The following is a 16,239-nucleotide window of genomic DNA, read 5'->3' as shown; positions in this document are numbered from 1 at the left end:
GTGCACGGTATTGTGCACGCGGTATTGTGCACGGTATTGTGCACGGTTGACACTTGGCTCGGTGGCACCGTGGGTTTTGCATGGGGCCCTGATGCCAGGAATGAACTGATTTTGTTTAGTTTCTCCCCCCCCCTCGCACCTCCGAATAGCACGGTTCGCTACGTACGGTGTGAAATAAGTTCTACATACACACGTGTATAATTTCCCTCCCCTCTGCACGCACAGTTGCTATTCCAATGACTTGTGCTCCAGGGTGAGGTCTCACAGTTGTATCCTCACCATCTGACTTTTCGCCCTTTCTTTGGCCACTGACCTCTTGGTGTAACTTCAGTGCTTGTCACGGTAACCTTCCCCTCCTCCGTCCTGAACACGCGTACCTCTCGTGCATTCGCTGTAAGAATAATAATGGTTGTAATGCAGCTCAGTTTATTGTCATCGTCACCATCATCATCATCATCATAACGCATCATCAATAATAATCCATCATCGCCTCCATCTATCCATCATCCATCCATCATTAATCGCCACCTACATCAATCCATCATGCACAACAAATCAGTGTCATTGGACCCCACCTGTGAGTTTGCACTCGGTCGTGGAATATTTTCCAAAATATTTTAAGAGGCTCTGCTAAGGATAGCGTGCTTCCTGTCATAGGAACTCGTGATTTCCACCATTATCTCAGGCCCGTAAAAAAAGATGAGATTGACATCTCCAGATGCTCAACTTCAAATACGAGGACTGAATGTTGCAGTGTTAATGCACTGTTATTGTTACTGCCATTATTACTACAACTAGGGTATTCAGATATTAGTGCGGCGGTCAGTATTTGACGCGTTTATTCGTGGCTCGCGTAACACGTGTCGCCCAAACACACGTTACTCACTGCTGGAATAATTCTAGAAAGATGGATGTGCCGGTAATGGTGAAGCAGACACGGGGACCTTTTCCAGCCGAAATGCCATTCCGTTAATGCCGCCACGCCACGCGACGTCACATTAACATTTTAACGTCTCGTGTAAGTGGCTCCGTACGCATGGTGCAAATGATGAATGAAGGCGGGCGCGGTGAACTTTGTGCGCACCTGTGCACTACATGTATGCCCGGCCCTTATTTTCTCTCTCTTCGTTGAAGCGCGGGAGGTTTGCCGCTTCATTAAGGAATTCTCGTGAATTATACAATGAGTTGAGCAATTAATTCATTAATTAATTCAAACATCCATTTGTATTAATTCATTAATTAATTCAATTATTCATTAATTAATTCATGGATTCATTCATCAAGCACACACGCGTGTATTCGTTCAGCGTTCGTGTGCACGTTTACATTTGTACTCGCTGTTTTGCGGGTACGTACTTTATTTAAAAAAACACAACTTTCCTGAATAAAGAGACTTCTGGTCTCAGCAGGCTAGTTGTAAAGGATATCTGTGCCATCTGTGTACGTCTGTAAGTCTATGTGTCTACGCGCAATTATATGGCTTTATATGCCCGTTTATGGGCTTCTACATGTAAGTATATGGGTTTCTTAGAGTTTTGGGAGTTTTGTATACGTGTAGTGTAATAGCGCCGGCTGGTGGACAGCAGCGGCAACTGTGAGTGACAGACAGCACACACGCCGGTGAGGGCGTGCGCGGGGTGTAGGCAGAGGGGGGAACTGGGGTAAGGGTCATGGAGGACCCCATCTGGAGGCCCCTGGAACCTGCTAGCGGGTTCGAGAATGGAGGCGCGGCCAGGGCGGAGCCAGAGCCGCGCGGGGGGCTCAGCCCTGAGCGGGGGGCTCAGCCCTGAGCGGGGGGGCTCAGCCCTGAGCGGGGAGGCTCAGCCCTGAGCGGGGGGCTCAGGGCTGCCGGTTCTGAGTGGACTCGTCGCCGTCGTCACTGCCGTCTCCGCTAGATATTGCGCTACGAATGAGAGCAGTTGGCGATCTCAGTCAGTGCCGTCAGTGTTGGGCGGCCAGTGTTGTGTACAGGCGAGGCTGAGCTACTGTGGAGAGTGTGTGGACGAGACCGTGAAAGTTGTTAATGAAGATGGTGCCTCCTAGAAACTGTCTTTGAATCGTTGACACGACATAAGTACATGAGTTTCTACATAATTATATAGGTGTATAAGACTGGGATTATATTATATTTTTAAAATTCTATTTGTAAGTATTCGAGTCTATGTATGTTTTTGGGTCTCTTTTTAAGTCTAAAGGTTCATGGATTGCTATTCAAGTCTGTTCACATCTACACTGTTTTGTTAATTTTAACAAATATATCCCTCGGAGAGAGACTTACGGGGACACGACTCTTAATTATATCATTTAGAGCCCTTTGACAATCTGTTGCCAGATGGACTCCCCATGCCACCATTATCAGTCATCGGAGTTGATTGGCCATACTTCACCACACTGGTCAGTGCAGTTTGATTAATTGGAGGGCGCTCTGGACCGGTTCGGATATCATTCACCCCTGATATGAGCCGTGGCCAGGAATAATTGAACTCTTACGAGGTTATAAATAAAGGTCATCTGTCTGGAGAGATATAAATGAGAGGTTTTACTTGTTGACATCTCTGCATCAATGTGCACATATATGGGTGTTCTTTCCTGCCTTGACAAGATGTATGAGAGATGTACTAGAGGAAATAGTATGCTCTACCTGTGACTAAATCGCCTGGAATGCATCCCGTTTCATCGGAACTGAGAAGCTCAGCAGGGTTTTTGAGCATGGATGGTGTGAATGTCGGTGACCAGTAAGCACAAACCAGTAGTAAATGATGTGCGGCGATGTGGTGGGCAGCAGAGGTCAATACTGCCAAATCAATTGTTGTATCGTATTCTACTTCTATTATCCTATGTCTCTTCTCTTTACCCCCCCCCCCGACCCCCTACGACGCAGACGGCATGGGGAAGCCCTTATTTCAGTACATGTATGCTCTACGCAGTAAATCGATCAGCTTATACAAACTGGTCCCTATTTAAAGAAGACGCAACACAAAAATAGAAAATAACTCGTCACAAAAAAAATACTTTAAAATAAATACCAAATTCGATATGACACATTGACTGTTCATAAAATTAAGCGGTTTTGGGCGGGACGCGTCGCTAGCAGGGATAATCGTGACGAATTGGACGAGACTGGTGATGGAATGGCAGCCAAAGAGGGAAAGGGACCCGAGTGAGCGACCATCGTGGGGACTGAGCAATGAGATGGAAGATGGCATCACATGACCATATGGGATTGTAATAGGTTGGAGAAAGCTTCATTCAGCAGTAGATTGATCATAGCTGATGATGATGACGAATATTATTTTCATATATATGTGTGTTTAACTAGCGCAGGTATTAGCATATTGGCAGCCGAAATTATCCCCATGCCATCATTCACAAGCGCAGATCATTGTGTCCTGATGTCATGACCCAAATCCCAATTTTCTAAATTACCACAACCTAATTAGCACAAACAATTGCTATCGGTGCCTCGTGGTCCCATTGTAACTACGGCATCACAAGTCCCTTTTGGAAGGAAAAAAAAGATAATTAACCACAATGGGTGTGTCACCTGGTTAAATAAATGGCATTGATTGAGAACCGCTGAGTTAAACTTGGCAGTTTGTGATGAGATCACGTCGTTAATGAGGCCAAGCCTTTTCCTCTCTCTCTCTACCCTGTCCTCTCTAACGTGACTATTTATTTGCACATCTCCCAATATTATGGTCAGATGGATGAGCGCTGCACTTGGAATATCACTGCGCGTGGTTTAATCTGGCGCGGCGGCTAGTAGCGGTGCTGGTGGTGTTGGCGACTGCTACTCCTGCTGATACTGCTGCTACCCAGCGGGGGGGGGGGGGGCGGGGGAGGTGCTGTGACGGTGGCGGCGAACCTCGACCACATATTTTAAGCAACGAAACTATCGACCTTGCGGCCACGTGCTTTCGCGGGAGAATACTCGAGAGGACGCCGTGGATCAATGTGTGCCGCTGGCGTGGCGGTGGAAGCGTGTTGGAACGGCCTTGCGTCATTAAGCCCGCTGCGAAGCGCGGCTACATCACTGAGATGCATTGTCCGCGGAGACCCTAATGGCTTTGAGCTCTTGAAAAAAAAAATCGATGTCTGCTGCGTACAGAGCGCAAAGAGGGGAGCTAGCTACAGGGCAGTGTGTGCTCAGTGGCTTCCAGGAACTGGTACATATAGACTGTATATGCATGTATATACTGTATACATATACACGGTGTGCAGTATATATGTACTCGAGGTGTGTGTTCCAATTTTCAGATGAATCCGAAAATGTAATATTAATGTTAATAAAAACTCGCCTAGATACGAAATTTTGGGTCCAAAGGAAACAAAAAAATGTGTTTCGGATTCATCATAAAATAAGACGTCACGTGAAAAAATTCGTAAGCACATGACGTCACTTGCGTGCTTATTTCCCACTAAAACTTGCGTCGTGTGGCTTTATCCTTAAAAATAAAATATATATACAAAATCAACTAGATGCAGCTCTAGAGAGTAGTTGGCCTACTCTTCCACACTGGCTCAGATACTTTGGAAGAGGTGGGAGTGCCCAAACGTATCCCCACTCCAAATGCGACCTGGCAATCGACGAACTGGCGTGGACCCTAGATTTGAAGCTTTCGTGACTGCAAAGATCCATACTCTTTGGTTCTATTCGGTAAAGTCACGTAGGTAAAAAATAAAACAACAAAAACACGACGTTTCGGCCACAACACAAGCGGCCTTCATCAGGTGAAGGGACCAGACTGTCTCGAAGACTGCGTTGGAGTGAAAACTCCAGCACAGTCTGGCCGAAACGTCGTGTTTTTTGTTGTTTTATTTTTTACCTACGTGACTTTACCGAATAGAACCAAAGAGTATAGGGTGGACCCATTTATACTGATGGGTGGACAGAGGCGGTAGGGAGATTTAAAAGAAAAAAAGAAAAACTTGTCCCCATTGTATCAACTCCTGCGCTGGGATATCGAACCATCGACCCCCTGGATTACAAGTCCAGTGTGCTAACCATTAGACCACGGCAGCATCCATAGAGAGCGGCGTTCTTCATCGCAAGGCCCGCGGGGTCATTGGCGACCCCTGGTGACCTTTAGTGCGGGCGCCTAACGTGCGCCCCCCCCCCCGACAATGCACAAATATGAAAACACCCCGTCACCATCATCATCGTCGTCGTGTTATCAGACCCAATGGGTTCAAATGTTTGGCGGTCCTCACACTGATTGATGTCTTATCTGAAAATGTGTGAAGACGTTGAATAAAACATACATCAATACTTTGCTGTTCAACGTGTGGAAATAAAGTTGGTGGGTCATGCCGAGATGGAACTGCTAAGTGCGTGGGACGATCACCTGTAGGCGAAACGAGGGTGCCTCTGGGAGGTTGCTAACGGGCGGTAACAAAGAAAATGTGATTTTTTTCCCTTTTGTCTGCGAGAAGTGTTTTTATTCTGACCGCTCCAATATCCACACGTGCAATCATACGCAATAGGAGGATTGGCCAACATATCCCCAGGGCCCTAGACTCTCCTGCAAATGAGTTTTGAGTCTCAGTCGGACCTTTTATTTAAAATAAAAACAAGAGGTTATCGAGAAGCCCAATGCCGTTGATGCCACCGTACCTCGTCATGGCATTCATCCTACTAGACACCGGAGTTGCAAAGTCGACACCCAACCTCCAAGGTTTGCTGTTACAGTAATTCATCATGTCGGACGTTATGTTTCATAAATCTCGCAGGAACGTGATGGATCATGGCATCGCGGACCATGCGTCGATGACAACGGCGTTATGAAGCCTTTATTCAGCAGTAGATAGATCATGTCTAATTCTTCTTTCGTGTGGCATTTTTGGCGATTGCAACAGATTACAAATTGATGTCGAGATCCGATATCCATGCAACTGCTTCAGGCGTAGCTGCGTGGATTTGTTTCAGATCGCCGTTGAATGATCCGATTGGGCAGTCGTTCACGAGATGTTGCACGGTCTGCGATATCGCAGCACCACAGTCACACATTGGATTCTCGTTCATTTTCCATTTCTGGAAAAAAAGTGTCCACATCTTTCATGGAGTGTCCAGATCCGATTCAAGGAGGACCACATCTTCCTCGGTAGGTCAGATCCTGGTTGGAGCATTGTGGGGTCGCTGATGATGATAATGATGTTTGCATAAAGTACAAAGTTCCTACGTATTGTTAAAAAATAGACACTACGTAGGAACTTGGTGAAGGCAAGTGACCAACATGTCAAGTAATAAATCTTGACTTAAAGCTTTCGTGACTACAGGAATTCATATTATATGGGTCTTTCGGTAAAGTCACGTCGATAGGTTCAAATAAAATATCAATTTATTTTAAAGTCACGTAGATAGGTTCAAAGAAAATGACACGAACATTTGTTTGTTATTTTCTTTGAACCTACAGTGAGGGAAAAAAGTATTTGATCCCCTGCTGATTTCGTACGTTTGCCCACTGACGAAGAAATGATCAGTCTATAATTTTAATGGTAGGTTTATTGGAACAGTGAGACACAGAATAACAACAAAAAAATCCAGAAAAACGCATGTCAAAAATGTTATAAATTTATTTGCATTTTAATGAGGGAAATAAGTATTTGACCCCCTCTCAATCAGAAATATTTCTGGCTCCCAGGTGTCTTTTATACAGGTAACGAGCTGAGATTAGAAGCACACTCTTAAAGGGAGTGCTCCTAATCTCAGCGTGTTACCTGTATAAAAGACACCTGTCCACAGAAGCAATCAATCAATCAGATTCCAAACTCTCCACCATGGCCAAGACCAAAGAGCTCCCCAAGGATGTCAGGGACAAGATTGTAGACCTACACAAGGCTGGAATGGGCTACAAGACCATTGTCAAGCAGCTTGGTGAGAAGGTGACAACATATAAGAATAGGTTTTACCCTTTTAACTGGCACAAAAACTGACACCTTTATTCAAGGCATCATGTTTGCAATAACCACAACACAAGCAGTCAAAAGACAAACAAAAAAGACAACTCTGATAATAATATGCACTGTCCTTGAATTTGATTGGTCCAACACCAATGGAGACTAGGCTCTAAGAAAAGCCGTCTCGGGTGTGGACCAATCAAATTCAAGGACAGTGCATATTATTATCAGAGTTGTTTTTTTTGTAAAACCTATTCCAAGATATATTCCTATATCTTGTTACTGGCAAAGGAGGTCTCATAATGTAAAAGGTGACAACAGTTGGTACGATTATTCGCAAATGGAAGAAACACAAAATAACTGTCAATCTCCCTCGGCCTGGGGCTTTATGCAAGATCTCACCTCGTGGAGTTGCAATGATCATGAGAACGGTGATGAATCAGCCCAGAACTACACGGAAGGATCTTGTCAGTGATCTCAAGGCAGCTGGGACCATAGTCACCAAGAGAACAATTGGTAACACACTACGCCGTGAAGGCAATCACAGAGGTCAGACGTTTCTTGTAGTTGGCCACCAGGTTTGCACACATCTCAGGAGGGATTTTGTCCCACTCCTCTTTGCAGATCTTCTCCAAGTTATTAAGGTTTCGAGGCTGACGTTTAGCAACTCGAACCTTCAGCTCCCTCCACAGATTTTCTATGGGATTAAGGTCTGGAGACTGGCTAGGCCACTCCAGGACCTTAATGTGCTTCTTCTTGAACGACTCCTTTGTTGCTTTGGCCGTGTGTTTTGGGTCATTGTCATGCTGGAATACCCATCCACGACCCATTTTCAATGCCCTGGCTGAGGGAAGGAGGTTCTCACCCAAGATTTGACGGTACATGGTCCCGTCCATCGTCCCTTTGATGCGGTGAAGTTGTCCTGTCCCCTTAGCAGAAAACACCCCCAAAGCATAATGTTTCCACCTCCATGTTTGACGGTGGGGATGGTGTTCTTGGGGTCATAGGCAGCATTCCTCCTCCTCCAAACACGGCGAGTTGAGTTGATGCCAAAGAGCTCCATTTTGGTCTCATCTGACCACAACACTTTCACCCAGTTGTCCTCTGAATCATTCAGAAACAAGGGTTTTGCCACCACGTACTAAGTCATGTTTTGCAGAGGGGTCAAATACTTATTTCCCTCATTAAAATGCAAATCAATTTATAACATTTTTGTCATGCGTTTTTCTGGATTTTTTTGTTGTTATTCTGTCTCTCACTGTTCAAATAACCCTACCATAAAAATTATAGACTGATCATTTCTTTGTCAGTGGGCAAACGTACAAAATCAGCATGGGATCAAATACTTTTTTCCCTCACTGTATCTACGTGACTTTACCGAAAGACCCATATAATGTCAAGTAATATTTTAGTTGTTGCTTTTAGTGACAAAAAATAATTCCTTCAATTGGAAATATTTCACTGGACGAAATGAAGTAGGTCGGTAGGTGTGAGGTCCCATGGAGACTAGAACTCTCCTTCTCAAGAGAGAGCCAGAGTAGATGGTTTTACAGTTCTCCCTCTGCCTAGGTGATTCACACTGCGCTCACCTTCGCTAACGTGGCCAGGTTTTGAGGTTGGACATTTCCTGTTCCTTCGTTGGACTCCCACGGCCATATCCCTGACCGCGACATTCATCTTCTTTTCAAAGCATGGGTGATGGCATACGTAAGGCAGCCCTGTGGCCTGATTTGGAATTTCAAACAAGCCGTTTGCTTAATGCGTTTGGAATCATGGCTCATGAAAGCGCATGCTGCTAAGGAGAGTAAACGATCGTCATTCTTCCTGCTCCCTGCTCTCCCCATTCTCTCATTTCTACCCCCCCCCCTGTCATAAATGAGCATCCAATGTACCTGTTACGGCAGAAACGAAGCCCTGTGAATGACCAAAACCCGCCTGATGAACAAACGTTCGCAAATAGAAATCGCAGGTGATTCGTTCGACTTCTTCACACGTGAAAATCTGTATTTCACAAATAACATGGTAGTCTTGACTTAAAGCATTCATGACTGCAGAAATTCATATTATTTGGGTCTTCCGGTAAAGTCACATCATTATCGCTAAAAACGCAACTATCAATGCAGTACTACATCCATCATTATCATTATTGTCACAATAATTACCATCACCACCTTCATATATATCAACACTACCACCATTACCATGATCATTACACCATAACCAGTTGCTCCACCACCACCATCACAATTCTTATCATCATCTTCTTTGGTTCTTTCGGTAAAGTCACGTAGAATGATAATAAAATAATAAATTGATAAAATAAAATAACACAATAATATTCTCACGACGTGAGAATCATCATCTCAACCACCGGCCGCCTTTATCTTCAGCATCACATTCACTAACACTACCAGCACCACCATCACCACCATTATCGTCGTCATCGATGAAGACCAATGACAGGGAGAACAGCACCTCTCGGAAACGAAAAGGGAGAAAAGTGCATGCGCCAGAGAGAGAGAGAGAGAACCGTCATTGAATTGTACGAAACAAACCGTTACGAGCCCCGTTCTATTTTACGCGATGACAAAATGACAGATCCATAGCAACGCTACGCTGTGTGCAGAGCGAGCGGGGTACATCGCTCTTGATGCCCGTTCTCCATCGCTGTCACCCGTCGACGCTCAAGTCCGATGCAGCGCGAGATTATGTTTTTTTTGTTGTTGCGTCGCAGCATTACTTCTCCACGAAGCCTTGCGGAGCTGCGGTTTCTTCGCTCCAATGTCTTGGGCGACTTCCACTGACGGGAACTTGCGCAGTTAAAGGTCTCGCATTTGCATCTAAATGGTGTGCAAATTGCCGCTCTGGTAAATTGGCCGCAAACTTGATAAGCCCACCAGAGGGCAAAGCGAGCCTGCAAATTTGCCGGACAATGGCATGTTAATTGTGCGTGACATGTAAGGGAAGGTAGTTATTATCTGTTGGGCAAAAACGAGTGCGCGCTATAGCGGCGCGTTGTGGATAGTTAGATTAATTATTTACACTGCTGGATGAAAGCCTCGCCAAGCCACGTTGATCATGGGGATCGTTTGACAATATTTCATCAAGCTGCTCAGTGCGGGTTGGTGAAGTTGGGGGTGGATGGGGGGTGGTCGGCAGGAAAGGTTCAGATGTCACTTCGCCACTGATGTTAGTCGTGGCCAGGAATCGAAATCATGGTCGCAGGATTTATAGCCCAGTATGTTAATTACCACGTCACCGCTCCGCTGCAACAAAATAATTGGTATGCATACATCAAGGCACTGAGTTGGCGGTGGCTCACAAACAAGAGTCATCAACACTGCCTTATAATACAACAAATGCACCATAGGATGATGTTCCAGCCAATGGCTAGTGTTGAGGATTAGAGTGCTGATTTTGATTTATTATTGATAAACGGCACGAGGTTAAAAACACGGCATGGGGGAGGACATCATTCAACAGTGGGGTTTTTTATAATTAAATAACCGACGGCCCTTTTTTAAACTAAAATTTAAAAAATAGACCGTTGAACTGGGGGTATAATGTGCAATGTTTTATTTGTATAATTAATTAACCTAGCGAATTCAATCAAAATGCTGTAAAGATGAGAAACGACTGCGGTGGTGAAATGTGGCGCTGTTAGAACACCTGACCTGAAAAAAGCCGGTTTGACAAAACCGGTTTCTAGGTGATGACAGTCGGACCTTTTAGATATTATCTCTGTCGTGGCAGTTGGCGTTAATATGCTGCCTATACACAACCACGTATGTGTGGTTGTGTATAGGCCTCGGTTTGTCGGTTTGTGAGACCTCTGGTGACTGGATAAGTTACCACTGAATCGCATGCCTTTTGGTGGAATACAAAAGCCAGGCATGATGGTTTCTGATATTCATTTATCTTTGCTAGAATATGATTAAGAGTGGCCAGAGTTGACAACAACCTTTTTCTAATACCAGCTCGCTGTCTTCGCGAAAAGGTTATACAGCATACATGTGATAGGAAGCTAACGGGTCTGTAATTATTCTAATTTGTTTTCTCTTCCGTCTTAGAAATGGAGAATGATGTAGGCAACATTCCCCGATTTAGCTGTTTAAGTTCTGTGTTTATATTTAGCAAAGAGTTCCACGAATTGTGATTCCGCACCTCCGATGGGCTATGTATTGGTGCGACAGAAGTTCAACATACATACGTACATCTGACAGGTGACCCTGCTTTTTATACAATCTCACTTATTCCATCTAGTCTGGTCCCTTTCCCCTAGAGCCATTTTGTGAAGGGCAGTGATTGTAATCGACGCACCTGACTTGAAAAGTACCGGGTTAATTTTCTGGTGATGGCAGTCGAAGCTTATTGGCCAATTTTCTTCATCCGATGTCGATGACCAATGCAGCATTAAATAAGTTATGTTTCTCGGAAACAAATCTGTTCGGCGACATTACCCGTGGCGGGGTAAAGTGTGGGTACTCTGACCTTGTCCAACGTGTTCGCTACAGCGTAGGACAGTTCACGTCTCTGGAAAGAAAGGAAGGTGAGACGTGATGAGTGAGACGAGCCGTGTTTTAATGTTTTTTTGTTTTTTGACCATGCTGGGCGGTGGACGAAAAGACACTGGCCGCATTTCATTTGCAATTCCCACTCAAATTTTCAATCCGCTCGCTGTTTTCTCCATAAACCTACGGGAAAATGTCAACGCAGCAGCTGCAAAAAAATGCTGTCACACACTTTTGAGTGAGTAAACTATGCAAATGGCTACATTGTGCAGCCGCGTGTCTATTATGCAAGGCGCTTATAACGTTCAATGGCGCATTCAATGACACAAAGCAGGCAGTGCCGTAAGTGAACGCTGCATTAGAAATATAGCCGGAGACGTGAAGCGTGGGCACTCACAAATTAGGAACGGTGACCCTCTCTAGGCCCGGTCGTAGGCAAGAGTGAACGCCGTGTGCGAGCACCTATTAGGAACGACAGCACGCCGTGCCTTGCTGACGATGTCTCCCCCGTGGAGAGTGCTGGCTCACTACTCGCGACATCGCACCGGGAGCTCATTTTTCCAACCGAGTCGCCCTACAGACGACACTCACTGATTTTCCCAACCGAATGCTCGTGACGTTTTAATACAAACGTAGTTGCTATAATTATCGTGGGTTTCGCCATAACCGCGACACTACATGAACCAAATATATCTTTTTTGAAAACGCACACCCACACAGCGATCCACGCATCAGGTACTCGCTTAAGGCTGACTCAACCGAGGGGAGGCCCAGGACACGTCCTGATCCCCAATTAGCCAGTGTTGTTATCCGCAGTTGGGGAATTTAACTTGGTTTACACAAACACACACCTGCGTCGAATGCCAATTAAACGCCAGTTGAAGTGTAATAATTAAATATTGTCGTGCCGTGCTCATGCTCTACAGACTGGATAGCTTCCACGCTTTCCACGCGCGTTGTCAGCGATTATTCCTCGGATGGCGATGGTTTGTGCGTATCGTGATTGAAACGACGGCAAAGCGGGCAGCACCTCCCGACGTTGGAACTGTGATTGTGAGTAGTTGTCACTCGTTCATCGGGACGAATGATCGGGTAGCAGCAGACCTGGTTCTTCGCCTGGCCATTGGAGTGTGCCACGGAATCAGACCAGCACTAACTTTGAAGAGGCCCAACGGTGGTCTGAGCCACGCCACCTGGTTATTTATTGACCAGTTCAGTACTGACTTGGGCAGTTGTGCACCAGGTTGCATGATCAGCTGCGCGTGATAGGATGTCATAGAGGTCGCGACGACCCACCCACTGCCAGTCACACGCATTAGTTGTGGTATAGCGCCTGTAGCGGAGAAGCCACCTCATTGCTCTTCATCAGGTGATGTACTCTTTCAACAAAATAAAGATTCATGGGTTGAGAGATGATTAAAATATTTCAGATTGACGGCTCAGATTATTAGGCAGTCTGAATGGCGACTGCCAGAATTGTCAGCCGGTCCGTGTGACATTTTCAGGCGGTCTAGATTAATTATCGGGCAGTCTGAATACATTTTGAGCTGTCCGTTAACGGCGTGAACATCAGCGGTGAATGATATCTGAACCAGTCCAGGGCGCTCTCCGTTGATCAACCTGCACTGACCAGCAACGTGAAATTTGGTAAAACATCTACCGTGACCGACCGACAACAGGCCCGGGAGACCTTCGTCGGCTGTGGATTGCCAAAGGGTTGCAGCAGACGTCTTGTTTTTCAGGGGTAGACTTTTTCAAGTGCCGGCAGTTTGTCTTTGCATTATAAAGGGACTGTGACTGGACCGCCTGCGTGGGTGCTGGGAGGAATAGATGTGTGGAGGATGAGAGGGTAGGTGTTCAGACCTTGCCTCTGCTGGGGGGGGGTCCTGAGATGAGACGGATGCTTGGTGTGGGGGGCACTCTGCAAAACTTATAGGACCCCCGTGGCCTCATAAGGGTTGCACGCGGCTACAAGTGTGTGCGGTTTTATGTGTGTGGGTAGCTAGGCTTCCAGGGATGCGCCCCACCGCAATAAAATAATAATGTAATTTATTTATCCGGGAAAGCCTTCCTGAGTCTATCAGAACTTTTTTCTTAGTAACCTACACGTACAGTTCTTTGTTAATCAACTGCTGCATGGAGCCCTTCCCACGTCGTATCGGCCATACTTCACCAGGTCAGTCAGTGCAGGTTGGCGGGGAGGACCATGCAGGATGATAAGAGTACAGCACAATAATTATGTTTTGGTTCGCCTCTGTTGCCTACCACACAGGCCTGCATGCATTAACATGCTTTGCAAATTCATTTTGCGGGAATGTTTTATTCCCTGTGGGAAGAAACGGGAATGCTATAAGAAAAAGACAGGCATACGGGGGAGTTATGCTCCAAGGTCCGCACAGACAGGTTCACAAATAAATTTCCTGTGCTGTCATGTTTTCGTCTCCTCGCAAACCCAGTGTGTTTTAGGAGTTTTACAAATCGTGTGGTTGCCCAGCCTGGTATAATCATGGGTTGCTATAACCCAGATTCAAACCTAGAATCTCAGCATCGGCCACTCGGTGTTTGACTTTCAGAGCAAATCCTCGAACCTTTGTGTGACATCGTGTTCATCTTAAGTCATCATCAGAACCCAGGTATGTTGAGTTGTGGATTAAGCGTCACTTCTTATTTTCATAAAATTTTCACGAACCTTTTATCTAATCTCAGTCATAGTGACCTGTATCCAGAGGAGCCATAGTTAGGTACATTTTTTCAGGATGATCCTGTGTTGGGATATTGCAGTAATGGAAGTCTGGCATGAATGTATGCCACATGTACTAACGAGTCTTTGACATTTCCCACAGGTATGTGTATGTAACATCTAGCCTCTACTCAGCCTCCGCAACCCACAGATTCCCTGGCTATACCTAGCTAACAGCCCTTAAAAAAAAGAACTGCCGCCAGACTTGTAAAAACACCATCGACTTGTTTATAAAATAAGTCCGGCTTATGCTGCCCTGACATTTAACGTAGCCGTGCAGCGTGAATCTGCCCGTGAAATTGCGCCCCTCGCTCCCACTCCTGCGTCCGACCTGAACAAATTTGATTACCGGGTGTCATTTCATGCTCTTTAGTCGCCCGCGTGGGCAATTCGCGGGCCAATTCAGCCCGATTTTGCCAAGACTAATGACGCTATTAACTCTGGAGGCCTCAGGGTCACGGGGAGGTCGTTTGAGCAGCTTTGGGTGGCGTTCGCATCAAAGGGTACGGGAGCGAGAATGGAAAACGCTTCAACGAGCCGCGCGCACACACACACACATATATAGTGGAATAATAATATTAATAATTTACAACCCTTTGTAAATCCACTGCTGGACAGAGGCTTCCCAACCCCCCACGCCACATGTCGGTTGCGAGGCTGGTGGTGTGTAGCAATATTTTACCTCGCTGATCAATGCAGGTTGATGGAGAGGAGGGATAGGACTGCTTCAAATGTCACTCGCCAATGATGCGAGCCGGGGAATCGTACTCGAGGCACCGGGTTCGTAGCGCAGTGCGCTATTTCGTCACCGCGTAACGCCAAGCTGTTACAACCTACGCAAAAAAAAGCGACTGACTGGCCTATCATCCTGAGCGAGATGCTCCCGAGCAAAAAAACGAAATACCTCCCGCGACTCGAGACATTCGCCGCTAATGGATTACGACGGCTGTTAAGTTGCCTGGCTGCTGCCGATCCGGTGACCCCGCTGTGCCGTGCAGTGGCTGAGAGATGGAGGATGAGGATGAGGAGGAGGGAGGAGGAGGAGATCGCCCTCGAGCTCGCTGTCGGCTCCGAGCGATGGACGGCGCCGCCCTCGATCAGCACGCGCGCGCACGCCGCGCGTCACGGATATCGACAGCAGCAAGAGGGCATGGGTAGATATAACAGGAATAATTGATAATAAACAAATAAATACACCTGCATTTTGTTACGTATGTCCACATGGTAGAAGATGTTAGTCCCTCCAGCTTGCAGATACCTTCATTGACCAGTGGATTGCTCATGGCCGATTATGATGATGATGATTGGCTCATTGATCTTCCAGACTTGTGTTAAGTAGAAGCATTTGTTCTAGTGAGCAAACTCTGCAATGGGTTTCAACTTGTCGGGTCTCGTTAGCTGTAGCAGTCAGGTGTGTGTTGACTGTGTTTCGCCATGCTAGGTCAATGCGGGTTGATCACTTTATCTAAATTGTCTTATGGTTGTTATTGTTCGACTTGCATCCCACTAGGATTATTGCACACAGCGTTGATATACGGTGCTTTTTTCTGGAAGATTTTACTGGTTTTTTTCCTGGATTTGTCTGTTGCGCGTCGTCACTTTAAGCTGCTCTTTGTTCGTGTTTTTGTTTGTTGCGGTTGCACCCAAGTCAAGAGCCTCATGGCTCACACGGCTATACCTAATGAATGAAACTGAAACTGATGTGGGGGGGGGCATTGCCGCTTGAAAGAAAGGTTTGTAATTTAAGACATTGCGGAGGACGCGTTATTATGGATACAGGAAAAAAAACACATGACATTTTTAGCAAATCAGCTCATCAGTAGGCGCTTGATATATTGTTGCATCACGGGACCGTGCGAGATGGTGTCGGCTTGGGGAGGCCTTCATCCCAGCAGTGGGATGTCGATAATGATCATTGTTAACCAGACTTGATTACGATGTGCCGGTGTCATGGCAACCAAATTTCCAGAATTATCCTCAATAATTGTCCAGATTTCCCTCCGCTCATCCTGCGCACCTTGTCCTCAACTGAAGGTTGAATCCCTTTCTCACCAAATTGCACTCGGGCAACACTTGCGGTATGAAGCATAA

The 16,239-nt window shown here is 46.0% G+C and overlaps 1 long non-coding RNA gene across 1 annotated transcript in view; it reads right to left on the bottom strand.

Moving 5' to 3' along the window:
• LOC116940904 (uncharacterized) overlaps positions 1-16,239 on the bottom strand; it is a 27,048-nt gene extending 10,809 nt beyond the window's left edge. Inside the window, exons 1-3 of the long non-coding RNA XR_004402617.2 lie at positions 14,831-16,239; positions 11,218-11,430; positions 314-391 (exon numbers count right to left, since the gene is read on the bottom strand). This is a non-coding gene — a long non-coding RNA (uncharacterized LOC116940904). The remainder of the gene's footprint in view (positions 1-313; positions 392-11,217; positions 11,431-14,830) is intronic.

Source organism: Petromyzon marinus, chromosome 10, assembly GCF_048934315.1.
Source record: "Petromyzon marinus isolate PM22_M1 ecotype Great Lakes invasive population chromosome 10, UKy_Petmar_22M1.pri1.0, whole genome shotgun sequence".
Lineage (NCBI taxonomy): Eukaryota > Metazoa > Chordata > Hyperoartia > Petromyzontiformes > Petromyzontidae > Petromyzon > Petromyzon marinus.
Note: the sequence above shows the minus strand (reverse complement) of the source record. Positions and strands in the feature narration are given on the sequence as shown.